The 25,892-nt window shown below is 39.5% G+C and overlaps 1 pseudogene; it reads left to right on the top strand.

Moving 5' to 3' along the window:
• LOC150039154 (vomeronasal type-2 receptor 116-like) lies at window positions 1–25,381 on the top strand (annotated as a pseudogene).
• The last annotated feature ends 511 nt before the right edge of the window (window positions 25,382–25,892 follow it).

Raw genomic sequence — 25,892 nt, 5'->3', positions numbered from 1 at the left:
ATGAGTTCCAGGATTTTACCTCATTTTTGGAAAGTTGGAGCAGTAGACCAGGAGGGACCATTATGGAGCACAGGTAATTTTTCCATATTATGATAATAGAGAATAATGTTTCCAGTGACACAAAGATCACCCAACACACCCACACCCCCCCCCCACACACAGACAAAGACACACAAACACAATGCTAATATGAAGCAAAAAGAATCCCAATACCAGCTACTCATGGGTCATTTGAAAAGGCTAAACTATGTGTCTGGACAAAATTACCATAAAAGGTAAAAGAGGGGCTGGCAGTTTGGCCTACTGGTAGAGTACTTCCCTAGCATGAATGAAAACCTGGGTTCAATTCCTTGGTGACACAAACATAGAAAAAGCCACAGGTGGTGCTGTGGCTCAAGTGGTAAAGATCCAGGCTTGAGAAAACGCAAGAATAGTGCTTAGGCCCTGAGTTCAAGCTCCAGGACTAAGAAATATAATAAAATATATTTTATAAAGCAAAGAGATTTATAAAACACCATTCCTAGTTGATTATATGTCAAGAAGCATTGAACCATGGAATTATTTAATATCTGAATTGTTTGAGAACAGCAATAATTCAGGTATGTTTTCTAATAAATAATATCAAAAATATGTACCATATCACTTTTTAAAATTCATAAAGAAATATAGCCTTTGGGTAATCAGTAAAAATTATCTAGCATACCAACCTGAGACTTTCAACTGAATAGCAAAAAGAGATGATAGAAAATAAAGATGCACAGATAGACAAACAGATCGATCAAATGATAGATAGATATATTACATACATGCTTACATACATTCATACATACATAAATACATACATATATATGTACATATGTGTGTACATACAAACGTACATACATCGACAGGTACATAGATGGATGATAGGTAGATTGATTAAAGATAGATACCCAAAAGACTAATGATGAATGGTTGGGGGTGGATAATTGATAGATAGCAATAAGTAGAAGATAGTCAGATGTGGGGGATAGTAGACCAAGAATTTACTGTGTCACTTTAAGCTCCTGGGAAAAGAGGAAAAAAACCAATCCTAATTCCAGGACAAGGGAACAAATTATTAAAAGCAAAGCAGAATTAAATGGAGTCCAAAAAAAACTATAGAAAGAATCAACAAACCAAGGAGTTAGTTCTGTGAAAGAATTAACAAAATTGACAAACCCCTATCAAATCTTACCAAAAAAAGAGAGCATACTGAAATAAACAAAATCACATACGAAAATGGTAATATCACTACAGAAATTACCAAGATCCGCATTATCATGAGAGAATACTTCTCAAACCTTTACGCCAACTGAAGAACCAGATATTAAAGCACAGACCTATGGCCACCTAATCTTTGACAAGGGAGCCAAAAAAATAGAGTGGAAGAAAGATAGCTTCTTCAACAACTGGTGCTGGCAGAACTGGTTAAGCACCTGCAGAAAACTAAAGTTGGACCCTTCTTTGTCACCCTGCTTAGAATTATCTCCAAATTGATCAAAGACCTGGAGGTAAAAGGTGACACACTGAAAATTTTACAAGAAGGAATAGGAGATACACTAGGCCTCCTTGGCACAGGTCGAAAGTTTCTTAATAAGGACCAGGAATCACCACAAATCAGAGAAAGGCTGGATAAGTGGGACTGCATTAAACTGTAGAGCTTTTGTATGGCAAAGGACATAGCTAGTAAATTAATTAGGAAGCCTACAGAGTGGGAGAAGATCTTCACCAACCATAAAACGGACAAAGGCCTAATATCTAAAATATATCAACAGCTCAAAAAATTGAATCACTCCCAAACTAATCTCCAAAGTAACAACCATCCCATTAAAAAAGGACCAAAGACTGAAGAAGAAACAAAAATTGCCTATAGACACATGAAGAAATGCTAAACATCCCTGGTCATAAAAGAAATGCAAATCAAAACAACTCTAAGATTCCACCTCACCCCAGTTAGAATGGCCAGGATCAAGAAAACTAATAACAACAGATACTAGAGGGGATTTGGCCAGGAGGGATCACTACTACACTGTTGGTAGTAGTGCAAACTCATTCAACCACTATGGAAAGCAGCATGGCAGTTCCTCAAAAGACTAAACATAGAGCTCCACTATGACCCAGCAATTCCACTACTTGGCATTTACCCTATCATCCAGAAACAAGGACATACTAAGTCCACCAGCACAACAATGTTCATTGCAGCACTATTTCCCATAGCAAAGAAATGGAAACAACATAGATATCCCTCAGGTGATGAATGGATCAACAGAATGTGGTATTTGTATACAATCGAATTTTATGCTGCTGTCAGAAAGAACGACATCACCCCATTTGTTAGGAAATGGAAAGACTTAGAAAAAAATCATATTAAGTGAAGTAAGCCAGACTCAAAGGTACTTAGTCTCCATGTTTTCCCTCATTTGCCATAATCAGTAGAAACCTTGGGCTCTCCTAGCAGAGATTTGCAATAGAGCAAAACTTTGATACCAAAGGCCATATAGTATGATGCTAAATGAAAGGATCTCTAGGATATAGAATATAAGCCATATAATGAATGATTGTCGTCCTTAAGGAACTGTTATCTCTTATTTCTTTTGTTGTCCCTTGGTTATCTCATATAGTTACAGTATCTCGCTTTGTTACCTGATATATCGGATATATTTGTATTTGGTAAATTGAAATTGGATAGGGAAGGGGGGAAACAAGTTAAGGGGTGGGGGCTGGGGGGAGGGAAATGGGGGCCAAGACAGGTGGAAGGGAATCAATGTAAGTGAATTAATGTACCTTTTATCTGGCAAATAACATATAACCCTTTTATTAAATATAATAAAAATATATGAAAAAAAGAATCTTTCCCTGAATACTTATTTATTAAACATGAAAAAAGCAACCCACTTATTACTTGACTTCTATAACTAACCTCTCTGTATATAACCTGCACAATAAAAGTATTTGTAGCATGAAAAAAATTTAAAAAAAGAAGAAGGATTCATACAAACATCATATTCTTAGTTTTAGATCCATAACACACGTCTGTTATGCAAGTGTGTGTGTGTGTGTGTGTGTGTGTGTGTGTGTGTGTGTGTGTGTGTATGTCTGTGTCTGTGTGTGTCTGTGTGTGCCAGTACTGGAGCTTAAATTCAGAGCCTAAGTTCTGTCTCTTAGCTTTTTCACTCAAGGATGGTACTTCACTCTTGAGCAATAGCTCCACTTTAGGCTTTTTGATAGTTAGTTGTAAATAACAGCATCATGATCCTCTCTACCTGGGCTGGCTTTGTAATCAGATCCCTGCCTCCTTAATAACTACGATTACAAATATGAACCTCCAATGCCTGGCATTCCATGTACTTTCAAGAAAGTGAATTCATTTGTATTATGTCTTTAAGAAATGTCTAGTATGAGGATGTCTTTTAAAAGAAACCACACTAAGGGATAGCAAAAGTGATGAGAGAAAACATAGTACATTAAGGACAACAATCACACATCATATGGCTTTTGTTTCTATATCCTGGAAGTCTTTCATTTAGTGTCATACTATATGGCCTTATGTACCTAGGTTTTGTTCTATAGTAAATATCTCATAGGAGAGTCCAAGGTTTCTACTGATTATGACAAATGAGGGAAACCATTGAGCTTATGTTCCTTTGAGTCTGGCTTACTTCACTTAATATGATTTTTTCTAAGCCTTTCCATTTCCTTACAAATGGGGGGATGTCATTCTTTCTGATAGCAGCATAGAATTCCATTGTGAATAAATAACACAGCTAGCATTGTACCACTTGAACCACATATTCCTCTTTTCGTTTTGCTAGTGAATTAGGAATATATCTCTTGAGTAGCTAACATTCCACTTGTGAGCCAAAAGCACCAGCTCAACATGCCTTTATATTCTATTTTCATTTTTCATTTCCTAGTAATTTAAAGAAAATAATTGATAAAGCTAAAGCTTCAAAAAACTCCATTTGTATGCTCCACGTTTCCTTCATCGTTGCCAAGAAATTGGACAATATTGTCATTATCTTGAATTCTTATTTTTTAATATTACCAATTTGATATGCTCATAAATCCACTCTCTTTATATAATTTTCTAACACCAAATTTGACATTTAAACAATATCACTCCACTCCTCACACACTTTCTTTTGGAAAATGGTAGAGGTCCAAAAGTGTCCCAACTTGAGCAGTTGTTAATCTCGATGGTAGTGTAAGTGCTGCTAGAGATTTGATCTCTCTCTCTCTCTGTCTCTAATATGGGAGTAGTTTGGAATGTTTTTAAATGCTTTTCAAGCCTCACATTGCATATTACACACATCAAACACCAGACTCAAGTTATGTAAAGACCAGGGTTTTCATTGATCTCTTCATAGCAAAAGTCAAGGCTAAAGAAAATTGGTAGGTCTTAAAGATAAATCTGTGAACAGAGCACTGAAATTTAGAAGTACTTCAATAAAGATACATCTGTCACAGAGTATACAAATTTAGGAGTACTTCAAAGCTGATGATTTTGATGGATTGAATGTTTTCTCCTTTGCCGATGAGTATGTATAAACATGAACCAAAATGGGAAGGGAACATTAATGCAGTTTATATAGGATTATGTAAGGACTTGAAGAGTGTTGGGAGCCAGAGTGGAATCAAATTGTACCTTGATTTGCATCAGACAATGGCTTTATTGTCTTATTGTTTTCTGGCCTTATTCTGTTTAAATGACCTGAGATTTACCATATGAATGTAACACCTGGAAGTTCCCTGGGTCTCAAGGAGGGAAGAAGCTGGAGTGGAAAATAAACGCGGCAGTCTTTACCTGGACTGCAGACATCCCGGACCCGGTGTGTCTGTCTCTCTTCTTTTTCTTCCTAGTCCTTGCCCCCTATTTCAGGAACCCCAATCTGCGAACCCTGGTTTGCTGCCGGCTGGCCCCGGCAACTGGCGCCCGAATAGGGACCCTGAAAATCTGGGACGAATGTGAAGGACCCCTCCCTGTGGTGAGTAACACATCGTAGGATTATTAAGAGAGCATCTTCAGAGAGTGTATAGTCAGGAGTAAAAATTATGGGTCAAATTAGTAGCCATAGGTCATATGTACCGATCTTAACAGGCCTACTTGAAGCCCACGGAACGTGGGTGGAAAAAGCGGTGCATCAGAGTTTCCTACAGTTTGTCGAGGAGGCATGCCCGAGGTTTATAGAGGAGGAATTCCACAAAACCTGGCAGCAGATAGGAAAAAGAATTCAAGAATATTATAATGTATATGGCCCCGAAAAGACCCCAGTAGAGGCTATTGATGTATGGAATTTAGTAAGTGAATGCATAGATCCTCAACATGAGAATGCTGAACTTAATCTTGAATTAAGGGAAATTTATGAGTTAAAGGACCCTTCTGAAAAACCTGAGGCTGAGCCATATTCCGCAGCCCAAGAGAGTCTAAGTGAGATCTTGAAAAGGGAACAACAACCAGTAGATATTGAGTATCAGAATTCAGGTTTGAATATCAAGGAGGAAAGTTATGATGAGTCAATGGAGGGCTGGATGGCTATGATGGAGAAGAAGTTAGAAGAAATGCTATATTTTCTATCGAAAATGGGGATGGAGCAGAGAGCCTCCCCAGAAGTAGGAAAGAAAGATGACCCTCAGGCCACTATGGTGTCTGATTCTAAACCTTACCCCTCACACCGACCGCCTCCGGCTGCAGCCTTACAGCCTCAATCCCTTTTTCAACCTTTAGGCAAGCCTAAAGGCCCTAGCAACAAGTCCCTTTTAACAGGCACTACAACCAGGCACAGTGCATAGCAATTAAACCTGACTCAGGCTGCTAGAGAGAGGAAAGATATTTCAGGGCCTCGATGCTTCCCTAGTTTAGTTGATCATGATGAACAAGTATACCATCAACCTGTTCCTGTTAAACTATTACAGGATTTAAAAAGTGCCTGCTCCCAATATGGGCCAACTGCCCCTTTTACTCAAGTAATATTGGAGGCCGCGTGTGCTGGTATTGCATGCCCAAATGACTGGAAGCGGCTTGCCAGAGCATGCCTTAGTGCAGGAGAGTACTTATTATGGGAGACAGAGTTCACTGCACAGTGTCAGGCTAAAATTGAAACAAATGGGTCTAAGAACCTGCCTTACACTGTTGATCAGTTGTTAGGAGAGGGAACCTATAAAAACACCGAAGATCAATTGGGTTATGCAAAGGAGGCCTATTTACAAATAAATGCTGTGGCGAGAGAGGCTTGGAAAAGATTACGCAATTCCAATCGTACAAAAAATCTAGTAGAAGTTAAACAGGGACCGAATGAACCTTATCTAGAATTTTTGTCTCGATTAATGGAAACTGCAGACCGCCTAGTACAAGATGAGAACGCAAGGAAGATTATAGTTAGACACATAGCCTATGAAAATGCCAACGCAGCCTGTCAGGCAGCTATCAGACCCCATAGGAATAAGGGAGGAATCACGGACTTTATTTCACTGTGTGGTGATATCGGACCCTCCCATGTACAAGGCCTTACTTTAGGCGCCGCTCCTCAAGGAAAGACTGTTACTGAATTTCTAAAATATAGAGGTCAGCGGCATTCTCGGGATGCTAGACCCCCAGGGCGTTGTTTTTCTTGTGGACAAATAGGACATTGGATGACGCAATGCCCACGCCAGGCCAGGTTAAAGAGGGAAAAATCACCTGGCACATGTCCACGCTGTGGTAAAGGGAAGCACTGGGCTAAAGATTGCAAGTCAGCAACAAATCGCAATGGCTGCCTGTTTCGGGAAACTGGAGAAGGGGCCAGCCCCTGGCCCCGCAAAACCATGGGGCAGTCCCTCCCTCTTCTCGGCCACAAGTGCATCTTCTAACAACCCCCCAAGATCAGTCTCCAGCCTCCTCCGTGCCACTCCAGGCAGTGCAGGATGGGACCTCTGTTCCTCCACCTGCTCAGTATTGACCCCAGAGATGGGGACGCAAGCTCTCCCCATGGGGGTCTTCAGCCCCCTTCCCCCGGGAGTGGCTGGATTGCTGTTAGGGTGAAGTAGCTCAGCCCTTAAAGGGATACAGATTACACCTGGCAAAATTGACCAGGATTTTACTGGAGAAATCCAAGTTATGGCCTCTGCCCCAAAACACGTGGTATCAATCCCAGCTGGTCAAAAATTAGCAGAACTAATACTTCTGCCTTTACCTCCTGGGGAGACTGCTAATTCCCCATGTGGACAGAGAGGATTTAGATCTTCTGATATCTACTGGGTACAAAGCATAAAACAAGAGAGGCCTGAGATGACTATATTTATACAAGAAAAGCCCTTTAAAGGAATATTAGACACTGGAGCAGATGTGTCTGTGATATCTAAAAAACATTGGCCAGCCCAATGGCCCCTGACAACCTCTATGACTTCCCTACAGGGGGTTGGGCAATAAACTGACACACAGCAGAGCAGTGCGATCCTTGTTTGGAGAGATGAGGAAGGGTACTCTGGTCATTTTCAGCCATTTGTCTTGGATCATCTGCCAATTAATTTATGGGGTCGTGATATCATGGAAAAAATGGGAGTGTATATGTTTAGTCCTAGTGCTGCGGTCACTAAGGAGTTACTGGATCAAGCCTCCTCCCCTTTAGGGGACTAGGCCGAGCAGCACAGGGGGAGCTAGAGCCACTCCAACCCCAGTCTCACCCTACGAGACAAGGATTAGGGTATTCTTTAACAGGGGCTGTTTTTTGTCCTGCCCCTCATGCTGATCCCATAAATTGGCTCTCTGAAGAACCGGTATGGGTCGAACAGTGGCCTCTTTCACTAGAAAAGATCATTGCAGCTCAGCAGCTGGTACAGGAACAGCTGGACTTGGGACATGTGGCCCCTTCTAACTCTCCATGGAATTCTCCAATTTTTGTTATAAAGAAAAAGTCAGGTAAATGGAGGCTGTTACAGGATTTGAGAAAGATGAACGCAACCATGGAACTGATAGGGGCCCTACAGCCTGGCTTGCCTTCACCCATGGCAATCCCAAAGGATACTTATAAGATTATTATAGATTTGAAGGATTGTTTCTATACTATACCCATGGCGCCTCAAGACTGTAAGCGCTTTGCCTTCAGCGTCCCCTCTGTTAATTTTAAAGAACCCATTAAGCGATATCACTGGCTTGTGCTTCCACAGGGCATGGCAAATAGCCCAACTTTATGTCAAAGTTTTGTAGCTAGAGCCATTTCTTAGACTCGTGAAAAATTTTCTTCTGTTTATATTGTTCATTATATGGACGACATCTTGTTGGCTTGTTCTGACCCTATCGTCATATGACAAGCCTTTGGACAACTAAAGCAAGATCTGAGCCTCTTTGGCCTTATAATAGCAGCTGAAAAGGTTCAGGAACACTCCCCTTTTACATATCTAGGCCATATATTAGGCCCACAGTATGTTAAAAGCCAAAAAATACAATTAAAAACTTCACACTTAAGAACTCTTCAGGATTTTCAGCAATTCTTAGGAGATATAAATTGGCTTCGGCCTTATCTAAAGCTCTCCACAGGAGAGTTAAAACCCCTCTTTGATCTCTTGAAAGGAGATACCAACCCTACATCCTTACGCGAATTAAATCCTGACGCCAGGAGGGCCATCCAAATTGTAGAAAAGGCAATTTCCCAGCAACAAGTGACCTATTGTGACTATTCTAAACCATGGGGAGTTTACATTTTAGCTACTTCTCACTCCCCAACTGCTGTATTGTGGCAGGATGGCCCACTTTTATAGCTTTATCTACCATCAACACCCGGCAAAGTGCTGACCCCCTACTACGAATTGGTAGCTAATCTGATACATATGTGCCGAGTGGATTCCCGTAAATATTTAGGTCAGGAACCTCATTTTATCTGTGTCCCATATAATCTACAACAAGATTGGCTATTCGCCCATTGCGATCCTTGGGGCATTGCTTGGGCCAATTATACGGGAAAAATTTTGCATCACTACCCGTCTAACAAACTTCTCCAATTTGCTACATGTCATACGTTTCTATTTCCTTCCATAGTATGGGCCTCGCCTTTATCTTCTTCCGCTTTGGTATTTACAGATGGATCCTCTAATGGAACAGCTGCTTTGACCATTAATGGGAAAACTCAATCTTGGGTTACGGTTTTTCCTCCGCCCAAGAGGTGGAATTAGAGGCTGTTTTACAAGCACTCGTCCTGTTACAAGACGAGCCCTTTAACTTATACTCAGACAGCCAATATGTAATTCATGCTCTTCAACTCATAGAAACTGTTCCCTTTATTGGAACTACTAACTCCAATATTCAGACCCAATTTCGCCAAGTACAAACTTTGCTTTGTTCTCACAACCACCCTTGTTTTTTTGGCTTTGTTCGAGCTCACACTGATCTTCCTGGCCCTTTAAGTGAGGGCAATGCAGTTACTGACTCCGCCACCAGAGTTTACTTAACTCAGGTTGAACTTGCTAAGCAGTCACATGCCATCCACCATCAAAACAGTCGAGCTTTGCGCCGACAGTTTAAATTATCTAGAGAAGCAGCACGACAAATAGTTAAGACTTGCTCCAACTGTGTCCCTTTTTCACCAGCCCCCCATTTAGGTATAAATCCACGAGGACTGCTTTCTAATCACATTTGGCAGATGGATGTCACACATGTTCCATCATTTTATCATGGCCACTCCCCTTGCTAGGGAAGCCACTAAACACTGTATTTCTCACTGCATTCGATGTTTTGCTGTGATGGGGATTCCCTCGCAAATAAAAACAGATAATGGCCCTGGCTATGCAGGCCGAGCATTTCAATCCTTCTGCCATTCATATAATATCACTCATATTACAGGCATTCCTTACAATCCTCAAGGTCAAGGCATTGTGGAGAGAGCTAATGGATTATTAAAACATCAAATTGCTAAAATACAGAAAGGAGAGTCGTATCCCACTACCCCTGTGAATATATTTAATCATGCTTTATTTGTTTTAAATTTTTTGAATTTGGATTCAAATAATTTATCTGCTGCTCAGCGATTCTGGGAAAAAAGAGAGCAGCGTGCTTTTGCCTTAGTAAAGTGGAAGGATCCCCTAACTGGTGCTTGGCATGGACCCGATCCTGTTCTAACCTGGGGTCGAGGGCATGTATGTGTTTTTTCACAAGGAGAAAATGACGCCCGCTGGCTGCCTGAACGCTGCGTTCGGATCGTGGAGAGTGACAGTGGCCATCCAAGCAGCGACTCACTGGGCCTACACCCCCAACCCTCCAGTGGTGCATCCTGCGACGTGGGAAGGACCTGAGTTATTTGTGCATGTCAATTGGGACTGCTACTGATCCACTTGTTCCACACATTCATATGAGCTGTGTTTCTCCTCCTTTTACTATTATATAGGGACCTTTTAACATATTCATTGACTCTACACAATTTAATATGTGACATTCTTTTGTCTTTACCATCCCTCTTCTTAATAACCTTTTTTGTAAAAGATGCGCAGGTGAAAAGCAAAGGCCTCCAGAGGTAAGTAGAAGTCGGCCGACCCCCCTGTATGTCTGCATTTTATTTTATTTTATTTTTGTTTATTTGTTTGAAAAGGTGCACTGTGGGCCTAAAACAGGCCTGGGTGGTCAAGGGACTCCTTGACCCTCCCTCCCCTTCTGAGTTTCTTGTCGATAACAAGGCATACCTGAGAGTCCCACCAGCAAGACATGTCTAAATCTAAAAATAACTGTTTGGTGAAAACATTCATTTGAGCTCATGTTTTTTTTGTGTGTTAAGTGTATCTGATTGAGTCCAAGTTTCTTGTTATATGTCAATGTCTGATTATTTAAAAGTCTCCGTTTCTGTGTCTTGTTCGTGTTACATATTTTTCCTTGTCCAGTTTTGTCTTTAAAATTGGTACCATTTTTAAGTGTGGATCCTTATGGTTTTTCTATGCGTACTCAAGCACACATCCTTGTCATTTATTTGAAAATTTCTGGGCCTAGCATGGCCGCTCCCCCATGTCTGCAGTTGTAACAAGCCCTGGAAAAATAAATTCCAGCTAAGTTGCCTTGCAAAAAGTTTTGTTTTGAACCTGGTTCTCACCTGTAAGAGTAAATTTGGCAAAACTCTCTTGACACAAACTTCCGGAAAATGAATGGCTGATATTAATTTTGCACTCTTTATGATCTTTGAGTATGAATGTGTGTGAATGAGTGAGTGAACATGTTCAAGGTTAAATTGTCAGCATGCTGTATAAAACAATGGATAAATTTATACTTAAACACAAAGACAATTGGGTAAATCTAAGCTTAAAACTTCAAGAAAAATATTAGGTTTGAATGTTTTACAATGTCTCAAAGGATTATTACATTGGTTTAAAGAGAAATTGGTAAAAAAAAATCTGGTTTTGTAATACTTAGAGCTGTTTACATTGTAAACATTGTATGCTGTTTAACCCAGAGGTATTAGGGAATTTGGGATTTATTACCTTTAAAATTTGGAGACATGTGTTAGAGATTTAAATGTAAAATTGTTCATTAATGTCAGAAACTTTGCCTATCTGTCTTTTCTTGCAGAGTGACACTGGAAGTCTGATGATAACTTTTGGTGCACTGATGTTTGTAATTCTTCCATTAGGGAAAAACTGTTATTTGAGTTTAAACTGTTGATGGAGTTCTAGGCAGTAATAATCAAAACTGCAGAATAATACAAAAAGTCTCTTCAAAGGCAAAGGGAGTGACCTGGGCCCTAGGGGGCCTGGAGGCAAAGGGAATTCCTTCAGCCTTAAAGGTTTTTCAAATGCGAATAAAGACCAAAGTGTTAAGAGTTTAAGTTAAAAAGTGTAAAAGTTTTAAAGAAAAGTAGAAATGGTTTCTGAACAAAATTTAAAAGTAAAGTTGTCCTAAAGTTTTTTTTCTAAAAAAGGAAACAAGGAAAATTAGGACTATCAAAATGGTTGCTTAATTGCTATTTCAGCTTACTCTTGTAAGTTACTTTATAGTAATCTCCAGCAGGCCCATGGAGAAGGACAGCAGATCCTCATTCAGAGGATCTGAACTCACCAAGTTCTAGGTAGGCTCATGCTTAGAGACTATTTCTGTGTTGACCACCTTGTTGCTTTAATTGGAATAACGTGGCCTTTTGTAGGACTCATTGATCTGAAAGTCGCAGCTTTGAGCCTGCCCGGGCAAAGCAAAGTCTGTGCAAGACTGTGGTGTCTAATCTGCCAGCAGAATGCTGGGACAGAGTTGCTTTGGAGCTTGAAGTGGCAGAGTGCTAGCTCTGAGCTGAAAAGCTGGGGGGAAGCACTCAAGCACCAAGCTCGGGACTCATAGTGGTAGGGTGCTAGCCTTGAGCTGGAGAGCTGAGAGACAGTGCCCAGGCCCCGAGTTCAAGTACAGCAACCAACAAAGTGAAATGCCACTGGCATGTTTATCCCTGTGTGGAGAGACACTACTGGGACACGAAAGCCTCTGCTTGGATGGCAGAGATGGTGTCAGATCTTAGTCACTTGTGCTTGGCCAATGAAATTAATCAGAGCCGGGAGGTCATAGAATAGTTTGTAAGCATGCCTTACTAATGCCCGTGCCTTTCATAACTGGGCAGGAACTTGTCAATCTTCTGTGATAGTGGGTAGTTTAAAGTCCTAATTGAGGTAAATTTTTATTTTGACACCAGCCACAAATTCAGGAAAAGTTTGTGGATCTGAGGCTTGTGTCTCTATTAATCTGTTTAAATCTGACAACTGAAGCATTGTTAAGGTTGCAGAAATTTAGTTCTCCAGACAATCAAGAAAAAGCCTTTGCAAATGGGTGCTATGTAAGCTACACTATTGTAGCCAAAGATGGTTTGTGCAGTTGTTAAATGTTAAATATGATCTCTAGTTTGGAGTAAATTATTGTTCCTAATATCTAATCCTTGCAACTTCTTGATAAAACAGGCTAGGCTTCTTAAGGTCCCTGGTCAAGCACAGAGACAACGCCCCTGAGTCAGCTTGACGAAGTCACAGAAGCTGAATCTCCGCCCATCAATCCCCGTTAGACGAAGGGACCAAAGTCATTTTTGGAAAATGTGACAGGATAAATTAGAGGTATAGAAAAGAGTAAAAATTGCACTTGTGTTTCTTTTAAAATAAAAATGGGGGATATGTTGGGAGCCAGAGTGGAATCAAACTGTACCTTGATTTGCATCAGACAATGGCTTTATTGTCTTATTGTTTTCTGGCCTTATTCTGTTTAAATGAACTGAGATTTATCATATGAATGTAACACCTGGAAGTTCCCTGGGTCTCAAGGAGGGAAGAAGCTGGAGTGGAAAATAAACGCGGCAGTCTTTACCTGGACTGCAGACATCCCGGACCCAGTGTGTCTGTCTCTCTTCTTTTTCTTCCTAGTCCTTGCCCCCTATTTCAGGAACCCCAATCTGCGAACCCTGGTTTGCTGCCAGCTGGCCCCGGCAGAAGAGAATTTTTCATGAATGAGATTCAGAAACTGATTTCAGCAGAGAAAGTGCTCTATTAACAGATGCACACGCACAAAACCTGTCATCCATTAAAATTGGAGTGGGCTTTCAGCAGATACCATGTATTCTGTTACCATTATCTCAGAGTCATTAGCTCTACCTGTGTGAAAAATCTTGAGACACTCCAGTTTATGTTATGATGACATGAAGCCTATAAAAATGAAGAGATATGATCCCAGGTGGAGTTGCATGCTAGACACTAGGTATTTAAGTGCTGTTCCTCTGTTGTAGACGTTAAGGTGTATATATTTCTGGTATAGTATGCAATTTCTAATTAAATACCTGCAACCTCAAGTGAAGAAATAACATTGTAAGGAGAGAACTTGCTGATTAGTACCTCAAAGAGTCCCATAGAGATAGTATGAGTTTACATTTTCATTGCTTATTTACATGTAGGTAAATTTTGTCATGCAAATGCCATGAAAACTACAGGCTTCTCATTTCATTGATAACATTCATAGGTAGATAATTTACAGTCCAACTAGTCATTCATGCACATTTGTATCTGGAATTATCTCCATAAAATGAAACAGTCACTGTTCATGCTAATGTTCTGGATCACAGAGCTTGATTCTGAAAATCATTGCTTAATTTCTTTAATATAAAATATATGAAGGAGAAGGTAAATTTAGAAAGTAAATTTATTCCAAATGTACTAGACACTTCTGTGGAAAAAAATCACAATGGAACCCTTTAAAATATAATTTGTACTAAGTCACAGACAAAATAAAAATTATAAAAAAGAACTGAAGCTGTTTTGATGGTAAAAATTACAAATTGGGGATATATCAAGAAACTAAAACTATTTGTTCCTGTAATCATAGCTGACGAAGAGGATGATATCCAAAGAGCCTGAATGAAGACAAGCTGGAGCAGAAAATTACATGATATTCTTTTTTTTATTTTTTTAAAATTTTTTTCATACATTTTTATTGTAATTAATAGAAAGGATACATTATATTTGGCAGATAGAAGGTGCATTAATTCACATACATTGATACCCTTTCTCCTGTATTGGTCCCCATTTCCCTCCCCCCACCCTCACCCCTCATCTTGTTTTCCCCCCTTCCCTAACAAATTTCAAATAACCAAATACAATTATATCCAATATATCAGATAACAAAGTGAGATAGTGTAACAACATGAGATAACCAAGGGGCAGCAAAAGAGATGAGAGGTAACATAGTATATAAAGGACAACAATCACTCATTATATTGCTTTGTTTCTATATCCTAGAGGTCCTTTCATTTAGCATCCTATTGTATGGTCTTATGTATCTAGGTTTTGCTCTATTGCAAATCTCTCCAAGACACTCATATATGCAGTTAACCAATGGTAAGCCAGAAGTAGACTGGTGGCTCAAGCGACATGAGACAGAAAAAAGGATGTGTGACAAGGTATATATATGGCCATAAATACAATCAAAGTACATGGCATCTAAGGCAGAACAATATGAATCAGTTAGGTGGAAAAAGTACCCTATTGTATAAATATTGAGAAAAAATTTGGAGCATCAGCGGATTTAGAATTGAGTCAAATCTATAACTTACCAATTTCTAGTTGCAGCAATACACATATCTATATGAATATCTTCATGAATAAATACTCATGTCTGTAATCAATACCAAACATAAAATTTTACCTAACCCAGACCATACTTTTCTTCATTTCTGCAGATAGATAAGAAACATCAATCTGTTGAAACTATACTGCTTAATATGTCTACCTTAGCACTAATGTGCAAAAGGACTAAAATATGTTTGGGGAAATTTAAGAGAAGGAAAATTAGGAAAACATAGTCAGATAGTGGTGAATAAACAAAATAAACTAAGGCGAAGGTGTGTTATGTCTGTAAACTTAACTACTCAGAAATCTGAGATTTGAGGACCATGTTTGAACCCATCCTTAGTAGGTGTGTCTAAGAGACTCAATCTCTATTTAACATTCAAAATATGGCAGATGTGGTGCTGTGGCTCAAGTGCTAGTGCACTGGCCTTCATCCTAAAAGCTCAGGGAGAGTGTGCAGGTGCTAGGATCCCAGGGCCAGCACAAATAAATAAAGATAAGGAAGCATCAGTGACAAATAAGATAAAGACCTATATATAATATATCAGGTTTATCACTGCCATTTTAGCTCCCAAATGTGGGCACATACCCAATGACTCACTTGTCACCCAAGCAGTTGAAAAATAATGAAAATGATAGAGGCAGTGACATTTTTGCTTACAATACATGTGGAGTAGGCTGTTAGAGTTTCTTAGAGTTCCAAATAGACATTTTCTTATGCCTCTCCCTTCCCATACCCACCTCTCCCCTCCCCTTCTCTTCCCTTCCAGGACAAGAGCCAAGGATATCATAAAAGATCTTTTACAATGCCTGGTCATGCCTGGATCATGAAGCATATCTCACATGAAATAGTGTTACAGTGGTTAGTTTGTAAAAGTAACTATCTGTCTGCAGTAAAAGAGAATGTGTGTGTGTGTGTGTGTGTGTGTGTGTGTGTGTGTGTGTGTTAGGGCATGAAATCAGAGGCCAGATACTGTCTTTGAGCTTATTTTCTCAAGGCTAGAACTCTGCCACCTGACGCACAGCTCTCCTTCCAGATTTGGATTGTAAATTGGAGATAAAAGTCTCACGGATTTTTATGTTGGTGATTGCTTCAGACCTTTCTCCTCAAAGACCAGCCTCCAGCATAGACAGTCATGAGCCACCAGTCTACAACAAAAATTTTTATTGATGTCCACACAATACAATTTACCAAAGAGATCTTTTAGACCACTAGTCTGTGAGGAAGGAAATGTTTCTGAAGCCTTTTAATATAGAACTCATGCCACTGACTCTGGTTGGTAGTAATAACAAAAATTATTCCACTGCAATGATAACTTGGATGTAGTGGATAAAGCAATGCTGGAAGTGAGGAGCTTACAGATATGGAAGGGAAGGAAAACAGAGTGTTCTCCTACTAGCAGGCAGAATATTACCACAAATAGATTCAATATAAAATAATGAAAACAAACTGTTTCCAGTGCATAGGGAGTAGGTTGTCATAGTAGTACAGATGGATAACATCGTCTGTGTACCTAGACTTCCCTCACCTGCTTCACATCTTGAGAACAAAATGGTAAATGGAAATAAAATATTGAGTTACTTATGGTTTGTATGTTCATCCCTGGTAGCATCACTGTTACTGCCATCTGTTTCCCGACTGTAAAGAAGGAAAAACCCAGACATCATCACATTTCCATCCACATATGCTCAATATTTCATTGTAGAAAAGCAGCTAGTTCCAGCCAAGGACCTGACAGGAAGGGGAAGCTGGAGAAGACTGAGTGTAAAAATCAAAGGACACATCTCTGAAATATCTGTTCAGGTGAAATTCTGGCTAGAAGTTGCCCACAGTGTCAGGTATATATGCTCATATATCTTTGTATAAGTGCAGTTTTGTCTTTGTGTTGACACTGTAGCTCATCGTCCACCAAATCCTTTGGTGAAGCCACAGGCAGATTATGTAAAACTCTTTTATTGCTGCTCTGCAGCTGTGGCTATGCATCCTGGAGAATACGACGACTTGGAAAACATGTTTTCAGATTCTCCTTGTTCATCTCAGGTGATATGGATTTCCTCCAAGATCACAGTGAGGCCCCAGGAAGGAAGTTAACTTTGATAAATTTGGTTCAACATCTGTGCAAAGGAACTACTTTCACAAAAGCCATTTAGGATGATGCAACTGGATTGCATCAGAGGATGCTACGTCAGATGCACATAGAAATGGCTAGAAAAAATTCTTTCCCAGTCACATGTCAACCAAAGTTATTAGGGTATCATATATAGATGGTCAATTTGCACACCAAATTGCCATAAGATCCACAGATTACTATTTGATTCAAGCTATTGTACAGAGGCCTCCACAAAAGCAGCCATATGCTATTGCCTAATTCAGCAATGACATTGGGGAAACCAGCAATTTCATGTCAATAAAGTCATTGTCATAAATCTGTTGCATGTTTGTATTGTGAAATTGCTCCTTCAAATTGTGCCAGAGCCAGCCGGTATCAAGGCAGGATTCCTGATTTAGGGGGTAAGGATGAGAAGAAAAACACAAAAAACAGATGAGGTCGGGAGGTCTACAGCTTAAGACTGGAGCCTAAAGAGACTGCAGATGTATACTGTAGCACCATTTATTTTTGGTTCTACTCTTATATACTATCTTAGAAACAGGAAACATCCAAGGGTTACTTTCATGCAAAACAACAAGCAAGTTTCAGACATAGCACCCCAGCAAGAAGCGATAAAGCCAGAAAGTTCACAATACTGTTGACAAAGCTCAAAGTTGGTAATCATGGCGTCATTCATTATGATACAAGTTGTTTTTCCTGGCAGCTCATCTCCTGTGTGCTTAGCTCTAAGCAGTACTGCAGGTGCAAGCTCGGTCTGACTCCACACTCAGCCCCCAACAAACTGGTAACTTTTACTGAATTTCTACACACACAAATCAGTTTTTTTTCATGATGTACTTGTCTGTGAACATGTGATAATAGAAGAAAAAGTTCTCTATTACAATCCTTAATATTATAGCTAACTATGATTTCTACTTGTCAAAATATATTAGACACATTTTCAATGAAGACATCTCAATGGCCCTTGAAAACAGATTTACTTCGGGATTATAATCCCAATCTGTATTTCTAATGAGAATTCCATTCTATTGTAGTAGCCTATTCATTACATTTTGTATGATCATATTTTAGAGTCACAAATTTTTATGTCTATATAGTTGTGTTTATATTTGTAATACCTTGTCTATAGCAGTGAGTACAGAAATATGGAGTCACTACTCTTATACTATTTGGATCAAATAGCCCAATATTAAGGACAGCATGTGCCTTTTGTTCCTTTGGTCTTGACTTATATCACTCAACACGATTCACTCTAGATTCATCCACATACCTGCAAATTCCATTATTTTGTCTTGTCTGTTGGTTATGTAGTATTCCATTATATATATATATATATATATATCTCACATTTTTTATCCATTCATCTGCACTAGGGCACCTGGATTGTTTCCATCCCTTGGCTATTGTGAATAGTGGAGAAATGAACATAGCTGAGCAGGTGTCCTTATCATATCCTGGGTTATGATTTTCAGGATAGAAAACTGAGACTTACCAAAAGAAGAGTTTGAAATGGCAGAAAAAATATGAGAAAATTCTCATCATCCATGTTCATAAAGGAAATGCCAACAAAAACAACCCTAAGATACCATCTTACCCCAACAAGAATGGCCAGGATTTTGAACTCAAACAATGACAGATGCTTATGGGGTTGTGGAGATAAAGGAATCCTACTGCACTGCTGGTGGGATTGTAAGCTAATTCGGGTACTCTGGAAAGCAGTGTGGAGATTTCTTATAGGATCTTTTTATCACTTAAAAGTTTAAATTTTCATTATTGTAAGTTAACCATACAAAGAGCTTATATAGAAAAAATACATATATACATGCAATGGGCCTCATTCCCACAAGTTAGTTACCATGCTTAATATCATAAAGCTCTTTATACTTCCTTGTGTAACCTACTTGAATCATGTGTAATTGTTCCTTTGCCCTTAATTTCGGCAGCATTTGTTATTAGACTCCCTGAAAGACATCGTGATCAGAGTGAGAAAAAATTCAATGTCAAGTAGGAGAAGATGATGGAAAGAGCAGGGAAGAAATTATGTCTCCAATGAGCAACTAGTATCTCTCTATAGAAGAGTTTTAGGTAGGCATTCGGCTTTCCACTCTATGGAGTCACCTCAAGGAAGCTATAATGATACAGAGGTCTTATCCAAAGAAACGTTGAGCCAAGTCAGAGGTGGCAACAGTAGCAGAGTCAGCCCAGGTGGTGGGCTTTGCATGAATTTAAATGGGTGGAATAGGAGCCCACAGCTCAGTCATCCACAGTCCAACATAGAAACAGTTCAATTGTCCTGTGAGTACTATTTCTACAGATCATGGAGGTCTCAGTGTGAATCACGTGTATTTCCCTGATCAAGTGTTGTATCTTCCAATTCTGCTCTCCTACAATTCTCCACCCACTTCTGACATCTATCCAGGTCCTGTGGGATCCTGAAAAAAGCCAGGTCGGAGTGCAGGCTCTTCCTTGAACACTTGGGAGCCCTCCCAAAAATTCAGCATTGTTGCTGGCCTACTGCCAGCCTTGCTCTCCCCTCCCCACCACCGCGGGGACATTGGCCACCTGTTGGGGTCGGGGAGGGGAGCCAGGCCAGCTGGGGATTGAGCAACCAACTGTATGGATGAGCTTTGTTCTCCCTTTTTTCTAGTTAAATTCAAACTGAAGGAACAAATGAAGCCCAAATGCTAGGCCAATGTTGTCATGGTTACTTTCCCTGACTTAGCTCACCTATTCTTTGATTTATATCTGGAGAATTAAATCTTACTTGGTGTAAGTTCCCAGATGTATAAATCCTGAGGGGAAACTAAAACTCTGCTCTTGTGGAGAGAGTTTTACTTTTCCCTATTCTCCTTTGGCCATCATCTCCTACTCAACATTGAAATTTGTTTTGCTAGTCTAGTATTGAAATTTGTTTTGCTAGTATTACCCCACCTTCCATTTCCCCTATTCCCTCATTCCTACTATCCTCTCCCCAGATTGTAAACTTCATTTCTGACATAGAGTGTAGTGAGTATCAACATTCTGTTAGGGGATTTTATAGAGAAATAAATGAAGTATTTTCAGATCATTTTTGTAAAAGTCAAGAGCAGCTTCTTTTCTTTGTCAGTCTTGGGGCTTGAACTCTGGATGCTTTCCCTGAGCTCTTTTTCCTCAAGGCTAGAGCACTACCATTTTGAGCCACAGCTTTCACTACCAGGTTTTGAGTAGTTACTTGGAAATAGGACTCTCAAAGGGTCTTTTTTGACTGCGTTGTCTTCAAATTTCAATTCTCATATTTTAGCTTCTTGAGTAGCTAGGATGACACAAGGGTGAGACACTTTCAACTGACAAAAGATACTTTTATTTGTTTAAATATTTGAAGGTACTCCTAACCTGTGTTCATGTGCACTTAAAGACAAAATTAACATAAAAGAAATTAAAGTGACATTCCATTTAATTTTTTTGTGTTTCAAATGAATCAGCATGCTCACAGCTATTATATTCTAAATTATGTATCTGGCTGCAGTCTTTGAGTTTGTGTAATATTATCTGCAATTATAATCTATAATTATATATACCTTTAATAAGCCCAACTTTATTGTAAGTCATGTGGCTTTAACACAGCCTGGATAGTGTCCCTGTGCTCTTCATCTCAAGGATACCATCCTACTCCTGGGCCAGGGCATTTCCCCTGAGCTCTTAAGCTCAAGTCTACCACCCTACCATTCATCCAAGCCCCACTTCCCATTTTCTGGGTTAACTTGAGATAAGAGTCTCAGGCTGGCTTTGAACCTTAATTCTCAGATCTCGGACCCCTGAATATCTAGGATTACAGATGTGAGCCACCACACCTGGTTTAATAACTGTACCCTTTCTTTAAAAGAGCATCCAGTTTCACAATCTTGCTGGAAAAAATTATATTTTGGGTGAAGAAAGAAATTAAAGGCAGAGTATGATATTTTCAACATTTGGGATTTTCCAGAAGGTCTTCAATGTAAAGTGATGCCCCACATGGTCATCAGCTGTCATTATCAGAATATAGGATAGAGTGGGCCTTAGGAAGTACCGAGGTGGGTTTGATAAAAATCATCATAATTTCAATTACACAGAAGTAAGCAAAAATCTGAAATTTATGCCCCTCTTTCTCATTTATGCCCCACAATTGTACATTTAAGAATATCCAACTTCAAAAATTTTCTATTCTTGAGTCTTGGGTGGAAAGGACCAGTAAGTTTGGAAATGTTGAGGTATAATCAAAGATAAAGCCTGCTTTAACAAGTTTCCAACTTTGGGACAATATTCCTGAGTATAAATTTATAAAGCTGAAAGGTTCATTTCATTGCTTTTGTGGGCAAGTCATTCAGTGTTAGTTGGCCTGTTAAAAGGGTATCTGTGGTGACAGAAATTAATATAATGGCAAGATGGTGCTTGTGTTTGTACATATCTTCACGTGAATGGAATGCATGGGCCTTTTTGGAATTCTTGAAAACAAGTAAAATGAATTCCTCTGTCAAAAATGGAAGAAGTCCTCAGCAGTAGGGCATATTGATGTTTTCCTTGACTGTTCATGGCAGAATGTGTTGGTGAGGGCATTGGCTGACTGGCACATAGTCCCATCACATATGTCCATAGGGAAAGCAGTGGCCACCATTTTCATGCACACAAAGTCCACACTTGACAATGAAACCCTCTCAAAGCACAGACACTGATTTCTGAATTAGATTATAAATCAGTGCCACTGTATGTCTTTCAAAGTCCAGACGAAATCCAGCAAATGTGGCAATTCATTGAGCAGATGATGAGTCACTTAGAATCACTTTTCACCTGTGCATTTTTTAGCTATCATGGGACATGGATTTGTATTTGTATGTGATGCCAATTCAAACAAGACAGTTTATATACTTAAAGCACATAATAATGAAATTTCTTATGTTGACCTGAATAGTCAAATCAAAGTGCTATCTTGTGACTGCTTCCGCAGACAAATACATGAAGATTACAGACTTCTTAGGACACATGCCAAGTCTCACGCATTCCAGGAGCATGCAAATGGGAGTTCTATTCTCTATGTTGTCATAATCTAATGTTTATACTTTGTGAGGTCAGAAAGCATGGTTTCACCTCTAGAGTGTAACCATTATATCCAGAGTATTTGAAATATCTGAATGATGTGAGAATCCTAGTAATTCCCAAGGCTCATCAATTAGTAGACATCTGACGAGCATCAATTCACAGACACTAATGAAGTCTTTGTTAATGAAGATCACAGGATTTCCTTATGTTTAATCTGGCCTAACAATGTCTCATCTGTACCTAGAGCTGAGCAGAGGACCAGATATATAATTCATTTCATACTGCCTGGCGTGTATTTATGGGGGAAGATACTGATAATACAGACCTCGATTTTGTGGCTGCCATTACCTGGGTAGTATCTGCAGTGTTTGTTGGATTTCTTGTCCAAAAAAGACCAATCTCATCACATGGTAACTGAGAAGCATAAAGAAAGATATGAAGGGCCTATGGTTCATATACCACTATAAAAGTGATATCTGTGATTTAGAGCATGCTTTGAAAGCTTCAAATTGGGTTCTTTTTCATAGAACAAGTGTTATCCATTATCTTTAAAAGCTCCACTTTCCTCAATAGTTCAATAAGCTGAATGTCAAGACTGTTTTATACGAGTTATGTGGAATTTTTATTTTGGAATCTATAGCAGAATTTAATGCAATGATTAGATTTCGGCACGAAGTATTATGCTTGACAGTTGAATTATTTCACAACAGTGAACATTTGGGATTTCTAAGTAATTTCTAAGTAGCTACTGATATTTTTCTTCCTTTCTTTTTCTCAGATACCTCATTCAGTTTGTAGTGACCGTTTTGAATCTGGATTCAGGAAATCAGCCCAGGAGGGAAAGGCTACCTGTTGCTTTGATTGCATCCCTTGCCCAGAGAAGGAAATTGGTAATGTGACTGGAAAGCATATGTCCTATATAGTCATTCTCCAACTCTCCACATTTTTCTCAATTCAGCTAACTTGATAAAATAGTTCTAAATTACAATGGTAGGAAAAAATAGTTCTTTCCTTATGATATTTCTTCTTTGTGAGTGTGTGTGTGTGTGTGTGTGTGTGTGTGTGTGTGTGTGTGTTGTGTATGTGTGTCTACTGCCTGGGCACTGTCCCAAATTTTATTACTCAAGGTTAGTATTCTAACACTTGAGGCACAATTCTACTTACAGCCCTTTTGGTGGTTATTTGAGAATAATTCTCAGAGAATTTTCTGTCCACCTGAATTCCAACTGAGATCTTGAAAATATCTTTCTAAGTTTCCATAAGGCCTGAGCCACTGAAACTTGGGAAAACTGCTTTTTATAATAACACAAACTGCGGGGTTTGAATGTATAGGTATTTATTTCAAGAAATTCTCTCCTCTCTATTTTCAGCCAGTTGAGTTGAACCTCTATCAAAAATAATGTGAAGTATTATTTAGAATAGTGTCTCCATGTTTTTTTTAAATTAGGTTTCAACTACAATAAAACCCCAAAAAATTTATTCACACTGCTTACAACTGCTGTTTCCACAGAGCAAGTGATCAGAAAGCTGAATTTACTTTAACGAAGTAGATACAAGTGTTACGCATACATAACATGACTACAGAGCTTTAATAAGTTCTTTGGTTCTTGTTCTACAGTATGTGAGGTGAGAAATATAATGTGGTACATTCAAAGGAGGGCTAAAAGGCGTCTATTAATGTTAGCCAAAAACATAGGAAAGTGTAAATTTTATTATCGATAATTTTGAATGGTGTTCACTGATTTGTGTATACAGTAAAGAACATTAATATTGTAGCATCATAAATTGTAATAATTATTGTCAAGATACTAGAAATTACAAAACTATCACAATATCACTATGTATGTTAAGAACTAAAGGTAAAAAGGAGTTGCATTCAGAAAGTAAAAAATAGAGCATGGTGTCTCTCTCCCTTTGACAGCACCCAAACTCTGACAGAGTGTTGCCTTTCTGCTTATCCATGTGCTTCTTTGCTTACCTTTTTGCTTATTTATTCACTTAATAAAGATCCAGAAATGTTTCTTAACACTAAAAAATAGAACACAGGAATCAAGTTGAATTATGGTGGCAGAGAGAGATAGAAATAGAATAGCAGATATTTCTTGAAGTATCTGAGAATTCTTGCTTTTACCATCATAAATACTGCCATGTTAAATTTACTTCTAAATGGTGATTGTCAAATTTCATTTCAAGAAAGGAAACTATGGAACACAGGCTAATGATAATTCATATTCCTCACTAGATATGGAGCAATATGTGAGGTGTCAAGATAATCGCTATGCCAACAAGTGAGAAACCATTGCCTCCTAAAATCTGAAAGATTCATGGCTGATGGAGAAACCTTAGGGATGACCCAGGACTGTATGGCTGTTTGCTTCTCTATTCTCACTTCTATTGTTCTAAGAGTTTTAGTGAAAAACCACAACACTCCAATCTTTAAGGCCAATAACCAGGCTCTCATCTATATTCTGCTCATCTCCCTTACGTTCTGTTTCCTATGCTCCCTTCTGTTTATTGGCCATCCCAACCTGGTCACCTGCATACTGCAGCAGATCACATTTGGAATTGTGTTCACCTTAGCAATTTCCACAGTGCTCACAAAAGCTATGACTCTGGTCAAAGTATTCAAGGTCACTTCTCTAGGAAAAAGAATAAAGTGGCTGTTGTTATCAGGGGCTCTTAATTTCATTATTCCCCTCTGCACCCTTACCCAGGTGGCAATCTCTCTATTCTGGGTCACAGCCTCCTTCATTGACACAGATGCACACTATGAATATGGCCACATCCTCATCGTGTGCTATGAAGGTTCATTTGCTGCTTCCTATTGTGTTCTGGGATATCTTGGCTCCCTGGCCACGGCCAGCTTCTCTGTAGCTCTCCTTGACAGGATCCTACCTGATGCTTCCAGTGAACCCAAGTTCCTAACATTCAGCATGCTGGTGTTCTGCAGTGTCTGGGCTAATTTTCTGCCAGTATATCATAGCACCAAGTGGAAGAACGTGGTAGCTGTGAAGACATTCTCTATCTTGGCTTCCAGTGCAGGGCTCTTAGGCTGCATCTTTGCCCCCAAATGTTACCTCATCATGTTAAGACCAGAAAGAAATTCTCTCCATGGCTTCAGATATAAAACACATACTAGCAGAACAAAGCCTACCCTACATGACTAATGTGTATGGTCATGTGATAGAAGATCTGAACTTAACGTGTATTTCTTTCCTGGAATTACATTAGATAACATTATAGAAATTACTTCAATGAAGAGGAGATCGGTGGAAGATGGCGGCGGTTCAGTGTGAGTCGTTCTGAGCTCCCGCCAAGATACAACTTCTGGCTGCCTAGGGGACAGTTCTCTACCAAAAATTGATTGGCGCAGAACTGCTGAATGCAGACAGAGGCACACAGAGCCTGCGGGAGCCAAGAGTCGACACCTGGCCATGCACGGAGCTGCCAGCTTCACAGAACCGGAGAATCCAGCAATTTGTGAGTGCCTCTAGGAGAATTTTCCACTTCTGCTCACAGAACAGCATTGGGAGGGTGCCCCCTCAGGCACTAGCTGAGAGGAACACCATCTTGACTGCTTACAAAGACCCCGCCAAAGCAATTGTAGCCTGAGAGGTGGTGCTGGCAGTGCCACCATTGTAACAGACAAATTATTTCCCAGAGATACCTTAGCCGGAA

This window comes from Megascapheus bottae, unplaced genomic scaffold (assembly GCF_031878675.1).
Source record: "Megascapheus bottae isolate mThoBot1 unplaced genomic scaffold, mThoBot2.hap1 HAP1_SCAFFOLD_57, whole genome shotgun sequence".
Taxonomy (NCBI): Eukaryota; Metazoa; Chordata; class Mammalia; order Rodentia; family Geomyidae; genus Megascapheus; species Megascapheus bottae.
This window is presented reverse-complemented; position numbering and strand designations above follow the sequence as displayed.